Genomic DNA, 7,819 nt, shown 5'->3' on the forward strand with positions numbered 1-7,819 from the left:
TGAACTAGAACTGAACTAGAACTGAACTAGAACTGAACTAGAACTGAACTAGAACTGAACTAGAACTGAACTAGAACTGAACTAGAACTGAACTAGAACTGTTTTATAAGTACTTATGTATGTATGTATGTATGTATGTATGTATGTATGTATGTATGTATGTATGTATGTTTGTATAAGTACTTATTTGTTGTTGTACAACTGTTAGACAACATTCTCGTCTAGTATGAAAGTATAAATGCATTTTGTATGTTTGGCATGAATAGTTTTATTCTGCTTTTGGTATATGAAGATATATATATGTGTGTGTATGTATGTACGTTTCTATAATTTATTTTGTAGCTGAATGAATATTTTATTTTGTTATTGTTACTTTATAATGGACATAAACAATTCTTTTAAAATTACAATCACATTTTTATGTGTTGAATGCAAAAGTGTGAGACAACAATGACAAAAAAATAATAGCAGAAAATAAATGTAATTCGTTATTTTTATGTTGGGTCCATTTTGTGTGTTTCATATTATTTGCTGTACTATTTTATGCTGAATACAAATAATAGCTAAATTGATTTTTATAGCATAATAAAAGTGTTGTTTGAAATTAAAATATAATAAAATATTATCACAACAAATAAATAAATCCAATCAAAATATTGCTGAATATGTACTAAATTCAATTGTGTTTTTTTCCTTTGTGTTTTTAAGATTTTTAAGGAGATTTTAATTTTTTATATATATTTTTGTAGTAAATTAAAACATTATTATATGTTATAATATAATAATTTTGCTTTAATAGTATATGCTAAAAATTAAATTTTAAAAACAGATGCCTGTAAATTTTTACAAATAACATTTTTTTAATGCTAACTATTTGTATGTTTTTATCTGCTATAAATGAAGGACAGTAACTTTTGAAAGTGTATGAACTGTAATTTTCAAAATTGTTTTCTTGAAAGGAAATATGTTAAAAGAGTAAATTCAATTGCATGAAAAACCTAATAATTAATTTGAAAGGAACATTTTTGATATAGAGAAAAAACTCAAAAATTATTAAATATATGACAAGTTTTCAATTCTATGAAAAACAATAGTTGGTGCAGTGTTGTTTTTACAGAATCTATTAGATAAGTTTATTTTCTTTGAAATGTTCATTCTAAAAATCCCTAAAGAATACATTTTCATTACTTAAATGGAAATCACTTACATTCCTTAAAAAGTATGTTTTAAGTACAAAAATTACAAATTTCATTGTCAGTACTTTTACTGACAATTTCAGCCTTATTACAGTTCTGTTTTCCTGTTGTTGATGTTGCTGTTGCTGTTGCTATTGTTGTTGTTGTTATTATTGTTTTTCATATAGCTTGGCAGCCTTCTCTCTATGCTATCCCATATATTTTTTTTCATTATAAGAAGTTGTGTCTCTTCTTTTCTTTTATACAGTAATTTTTTTCGGTTCTTATTGTTGTGGGTGAATGTGGATTAAGCGTCGACAAGTGATAAACGACATTATTTGGCCTTTTTGGCAGAATTTCTCTTACACGCTGCTTTTTTTTGCTTGATGCATTCAAACTCATTTTTATTGTGGTTAAATTTTTTGTTTTAGTGAGAGAGAGAAAGAGAGAGAGAAAAAAGCCGTTTAAATGTTATCACTAAAACAGTTTAGAATAATACGGATATGAGAATGTGTTAAGTAATAGCACAGTATATGTGGCAAGGATTATGTGTGTTAGTGTGTTGGTAATAGTAACCGTTAAGCTTATGCAACTAATGCAGAATCATTTTGTTGTTGTTTAACTAAACTTTGTTTTTTGTGCATGAAATTTTTTTGTTTTAACCCAAATTACACTTTTTTTAACAACTAGTTCGTTTTTTTTTTGTAAGAACCATATATGTAAATATATGTAATTCAAAATTATGTGAATGCTTGCATTTTAATGAGTGTGTGTGAATTTTATAAAGCAAGAAACATATATTTTGCATTATTTGTAAAAAGCTACTTGCTTAGAATAAGGTTAATACTGGGGTTAAAACAAGAACTACTAAACATATAGAATAATTTTTGGTTTTATATACAAGACCTTGGGTTGCTCAAATGTTAAGTAAACATATACATAAATTCATACATACATATATATTCTTAAAGTTATGGCATTAATTTTACTATTGTTAATTAACTTTAAGATACATTGTTTTCATCTATTGTTCTTTGAAAAATGTTTCAATTTATTTAAGTAGTTATTTAAATGTATTCGATATATTATTCAACTTTTTGTGGCAACTACTAAAATCACTGGTTAATCTTTATAAATAATCAGCTTAAATACATACCTTTTGTATGCGTTTCTTGTGTATTTTTGTTTGTTGGTAAAATGCGTAACTAATTTAAAACAGGGATGTACAATATCAGGGGCAATTGAACATTCGAAAGATTGGAACGTTTTTTTTTTAGAAAACTGTCAAATAATGTTTGGACTGATTTCTAATTATTTGACAAGTCAATTATTTTATAACGTTAAAGTTTCTAAATTTATGGAAAACTCTCCGAAAAGTTTACTATTTTATTGTTTTTAATTTAAATTTGTATTTAAATTTTGAATCTTTGTGATTTGTTTTCGATGGTTCAAAACCGGTTTAGAATAACTATCTGAATTGATTTAGAGATATCAGTCCAGCCGTCCGCCTGTTCGTCTGTCTGTCTAATTGTACATCCGTTCTTCCGTCCGTCCATGTCCATGTAAAACGTTTAATTAGATTACAGTTTGAAAACTATTCGAAAAATAGCTTTTATAAGTTATCTATTCTATAGAAAACTAATGAATAATTTTTCTATTTAAAAAAGAAACTACGACGAGTTTTATATACCATAGAAAACTTAAACTAAAAAACTCTCTAAAGTTTTCTATTTTGTGGAAAATGCTTCCAAAGTTCCCTATTTTGTAAAATATTTTTGATATGTTTTTATTCTAAAAAAAATCTTCTATTATTTTAAGTTCTTAAATTTAAAGAAAATTTTTGCAGTTTTGAAGAAAATTCTTTGAGAATTTTCTTTAATATTAGGTATTTTTCTTCTATATTTTCGAAGTTTCGTTGATAAATTTTCTATTCTTTACAAAACTTTTGGACAAGATTTCCATTCTAAAGAAAGTTTCGGATTTTATAGAATACACCCTATATCTAACACAAGTACAAGGTATTTTTTAAAGAAAATTCTTTGGAATTTATTTCGGCAAGTTATCAATTTTATAGATAATTATGTAGATATTTTGCCCACACCTGCTCCTACAAAGATTTTTATTTGCATGATTACACAAAAACGAAATCAATATTTTTTTAGCTTGATGTTGGTGATTTATTTTGTAAAAACGAACTTATACTTTTCCTACTACTTGTTCATGTCAACTTTAACTTTCTATACTAAATGTTGGAATTCTATGCCAACCACATAGCATTCCCATAGAACTCAATTGATTTAGTGTCACTAATAAGTTTCAACAAGCTAACTAAGAGTTGAAAGTGTCATAAGAAAAGAAATTTTAATTTATGGTGACATGAATTATGGCTACTAAATAAGAGTAAAGAAAACATGATAATTGAAAGTCAATAGAGCATTAATAAAGCCTAGTCCAGCAGCTAAGAGAGCAGGGAATAGTTAACTACAAATAATTTTATACATGTGTGCGTAAAATTAATAAGAATAAAGACTTCATGTATATAGAAATAAATCCAAAAATTAATTAAATTTTTAAACAATTACTTCATACAATCTTTGTCCATATCAAAATTTAATAAACTGATGGGTTTTTAGCACCACTGAGCGTATGAGTAATATATTTTGTGTATTATAACAATCCATATTACTCATACGTCCAATTAACTTGAAAAATATTTTTTTTTTAGTTTTCTTGTTTTTGGACACTGTGTGTGTGTTTTCTGTTTTTTTCGGAATGTATCTTTATTTTGTGGTTTTTCAATATGCAAATACATACGTTTGTATGTATTTTTGTTTAAAACGTGTTTATTCGTACAGTTTTCGTAACGTTTTTCGGTCTCAATAACTCATAATCATTTATCTTCATTTTTAACAATACTGTCAGAAACTTTTTTCTTTGTGTCTTATATACAAGTAGATAAACGAATGTATGCGAATATATTTTACTTTTTAAACTTTGTTTTTAATTTTGCTTGTGAAATACAATACACTAGTGAAATCCTTTTTTTTGGCAAGTTGGTTGACGTTTTGTGCAGTGCGGGGGTTGTGTGTAAAAATTTTGATCTTTAGTATTAATTTGTTTTTTGCAAGTTATACTAAATTTTAAATAAATATCCGAAACTTTACTTATATCCTTCGTATTTTGGATTTTTCTTTATTTTATTTGCTTGTCAAAGTGTAAATATTTCATCATAGTTGCGTTTGAATGTATGTAAATTTATGAATATTTTATGAAATGCATACATAAACAGTGTGTAACAAAATAAAAATTTAAAAAAGGGTATTTATATTTTATATTTAATTAAAGTTACTAGACAAATTTTTAAGAATACTGCCTTTTTAATTTAGTTTTGTGGCATCAAGACCAAAAATGTGAAGAAATAAACTTTTTTCAAAAATTCATCCATTCAAATAGTCATATTTTTAATTCTATAGAAAAATGTTTAAAATGTTTGTAATTGTATAAATTTTTTTTTTAATAGAAATATTCGACTAATTTTGTAATTATTCTTTTATTGGATATTGAATATAAAACAACGAAAAAATATTCGAAAAAATTTTTTTATTTCGTAGAAAGTTGTTCTACAATTTCTTTATTCTATATGGAACTGGTCGATAAGTTTTTCATTCAATAGAAATATGTTCAGAAAATTATTCGACACGTTTTCTTTTCTAAAGTAGGATGTTTTCAATTTTATTGATAAGTGGTTAACAAGTTTTATATCCTTCGAAAAATCTGTTGTTCTTTTCTAGTTAAAACTGGTCGATATGTTCTCTATTTTAAAGAAAAATGTTCTCTCCGTTTTATCGAATTTTCAAAAAATTTTTGACAGGTTTTCTTTTCTATAAAAGGATGTTCGACAAATTTCCTTTTTATAGAAAGATATTCGAGTATTTTTTCTTTTGTAAGGAAATATATTCTTTCTGTTTGAATGTTTGTTATAGAATTTTCAGAAAATTATTCGATAAGTTTTCTTTTCTTTAAAAGGATGTTCGACTAATTTCCATTTCAAAGATAATAAGTTCTATATTCAGTAAATAAATCTGTTGTTCTTTTCTAGTAAAAACTGGTCGACAAGTTTTCTATTTAATAGAAAGATGTAAAGTCTTTGAAATGAAAAAATTTATATATTTTCTATTCTATATTTCCTTTTTCATAGAAAAATGTTCATATTTCATATAAAATATGTACATATTTCTATTCTATAGAAAACTGTTTAGTGAGTTTATAATTGTTTCATTTATTTTTTTAAATAAAACTCTTTTAAAAAATTAAAATTTAGTAGAAAACAAATTCGACAAGTTTTTTATATTCGGCAAAAGAGTTTTCTATTTGTCTCGGTTTTGCTCTTCACTCTTAATTGGAATTCTCGTGTGAACATTTTTTTAGTTTACTTTTTTATTATATTTCTTTGTTTAAAATTTTTTATATATATTTTTTCCATACATAGTTGTAATAGTTGAATTTTGTTTTTTATATATTAATATTTTTCTTTTTTTTCACAGTATGGAACGTGATCTGATGACACGCACTGACAGATTCGGTGTTGAAGTACGTGAACGTACCATGTGGGATATACGTGATGGAGTTGTTGGTGCTGAAACTTTTGTACCTAAACATGTTGTTATCACAACATGGAAAAATGTATCATTTGCTGGTGGTATTGATAATTCTTTATTTACGGTAAGTGGGATGAATAAATTAATGAAGGATTCTGAAGAAAGATCGAATTTGTTTGATGGTATAAGAAAAAAATTGTATTCGAATTTTAGCTTATTTTTGGCACAGTTTCAGTATAAATACAAACATTAAATACAAAAGTGTGCAACACTTTTGTATTTAATGTTTTTTTTGGAGATTATTTGTTTTTCCTGCAAACTATATGATTTATGTTTAGAGCTTATGCATATATTATAGAAAATTTTGGAAATGTTATATTTTTCAAATGTTTTTATGATACGTGGTTATTTGACATGTACGTGTGTAATTTAGTAATTGGTCTTAATATTTTTGATTTAAGAAATATGTATAGAAACACTCTTAATTTAATGTAGTGCTTTTAGATTTTAAGAGTAGAAATTTATTCTAAAAGCACTATTTATAAAATTTCGAAAACAATCTACTTGTGTCCTTCCAAATATATATTGAATAAAGAGAGAGGTTGACAACAGTTTATCGTTTAAATGTTACAAAAAAGATTATATAAAAAATTATGTTAATGTTTGCTATTTTTAATGTGTTGTTTATTTTATGCAATACAAAAAAATAACATATTATTTTTTGCTCACAGTGCGTATGATTAATATTTAATAAGCAAATAATTAACAATTTATTATACGTGCAGTAAATTTTATAAAATAACAATTTTCATAATTTAATTAATTAAATTATTTAAATACTTAAATTTAATTTAATAATAATTATTATTGTTTTATATAATTTTTTTTTCTCTAGACCAATACTTTCCAAATGGTTTTAGCCACCGATGAAGTCTACACTTATGCTATATTCAATTATGATGTCATTAACTGGTCTGCCCATACAGAAGCTGGTGGTGATACCACTCATGGAGAGGGCGGTGTTCCTGCATTTGTAAGTAGTTTGTTTTATTGTGTATTTCTTTTTTTTAATTATTTATTATGGTTTTTATTAAAGCTTCTACTCTTGAATGTTTCACAAAGAGGTTGTATTTGTATATTTTAGTTTTTTTTTCGACTAGGAATTAAATTAAATCTTCTTAATAGTTTAAGTCATTCTATGCTGCTAGTAGTTGGTTAGAAGAAAACAAAGTTAGCAACAAGGTTGTGTTAGTCTGTTGGCGTTTTATGTTGCTTTTTATAGTAGAAAACTAATTTAACTTTCCGTGATTCTAATCACGTTTTTTTACTTAGTAAAAGAGAAATTATATATGCTAGTGCACTTTATTTTATACTTTAACCAAATTTTGTATGTTTTTGTTTGTTTTGGAGTTGTTGCTGTTGTTGTTGTTATTTGTTTTAGGTTAAAGTTAAAACATACAACATCATCGTCAACAACATCTACACTAACTCGCATGGATGTATGTGTATACTTCAGCATAGGGTGGCCAGTTTAGTAGAGGATTTATGAAATTTATAGCAAATTATAGTGTTGGAATGCTCTTTAGAATTTAGAAATATCTTGGAATTATGTCATCTGGTCAACCTGAGATATGTTATTTGTTTCTTCAACATACAATCATATTTCTTTATAATCACTTTAGTATTTTTGCAATATTTTCAAATTAAAAGTGAGTAACTTTTTAATTCGTTGTTTGTAAATGAGTTTGTAAGTATGTGTTGCCTTATGTTTATGTATGCAATACAAACAAAACGTGTGATAAAATAAAACTTTAACACATTTAAATTATTCTTCGAATAATGTGTGTTACTTAGTTATTAAAATATTTACTAGATTAAACTTTAACCTGGTAGTGAAACAAATGAAAATTACAAATTTTACAATTTGTCCAATACCAGGAACCTGACGTACTCATAAAATATGTCGTAGTGAAACAAGCAATCTAAAAATTACAAATGTTTCAATCTGTCCAAACTTTTAGTCCTTAGAAATACTAGCAACCTCAC

At 25.4% G+C, this 7,819-nt stretch overlaps 1 protein-coding gene across 1 annotated transcript in view; it reads left to right on the top strand.

The window, feature by feature from the left end:
- The window catches only part of LOC111681544 (protein mesh), a 31,204-nt gene that overhangs the window by 7,793 nt on the left and 15,592 nt on the right, over nucleotides 1-7,819 (top strand). The gene's annotated exons all lie outside the window — the stretch shown is intronic.

The sequence above is a fragment of the Lucilia cuprina genome, chromosome 4 (assembly GCF_022045245.1).
Source record: "Lucilia cuprina isolate Lc7/37 chromosome 4, ASM2204524v1, whole genome shotgun sequence".
NCBI lineage: Eukaryota > Metazoa > Arthropoda > Insecta > Diptera > Calliphoridae > Lucilia > Lucilia cuprina.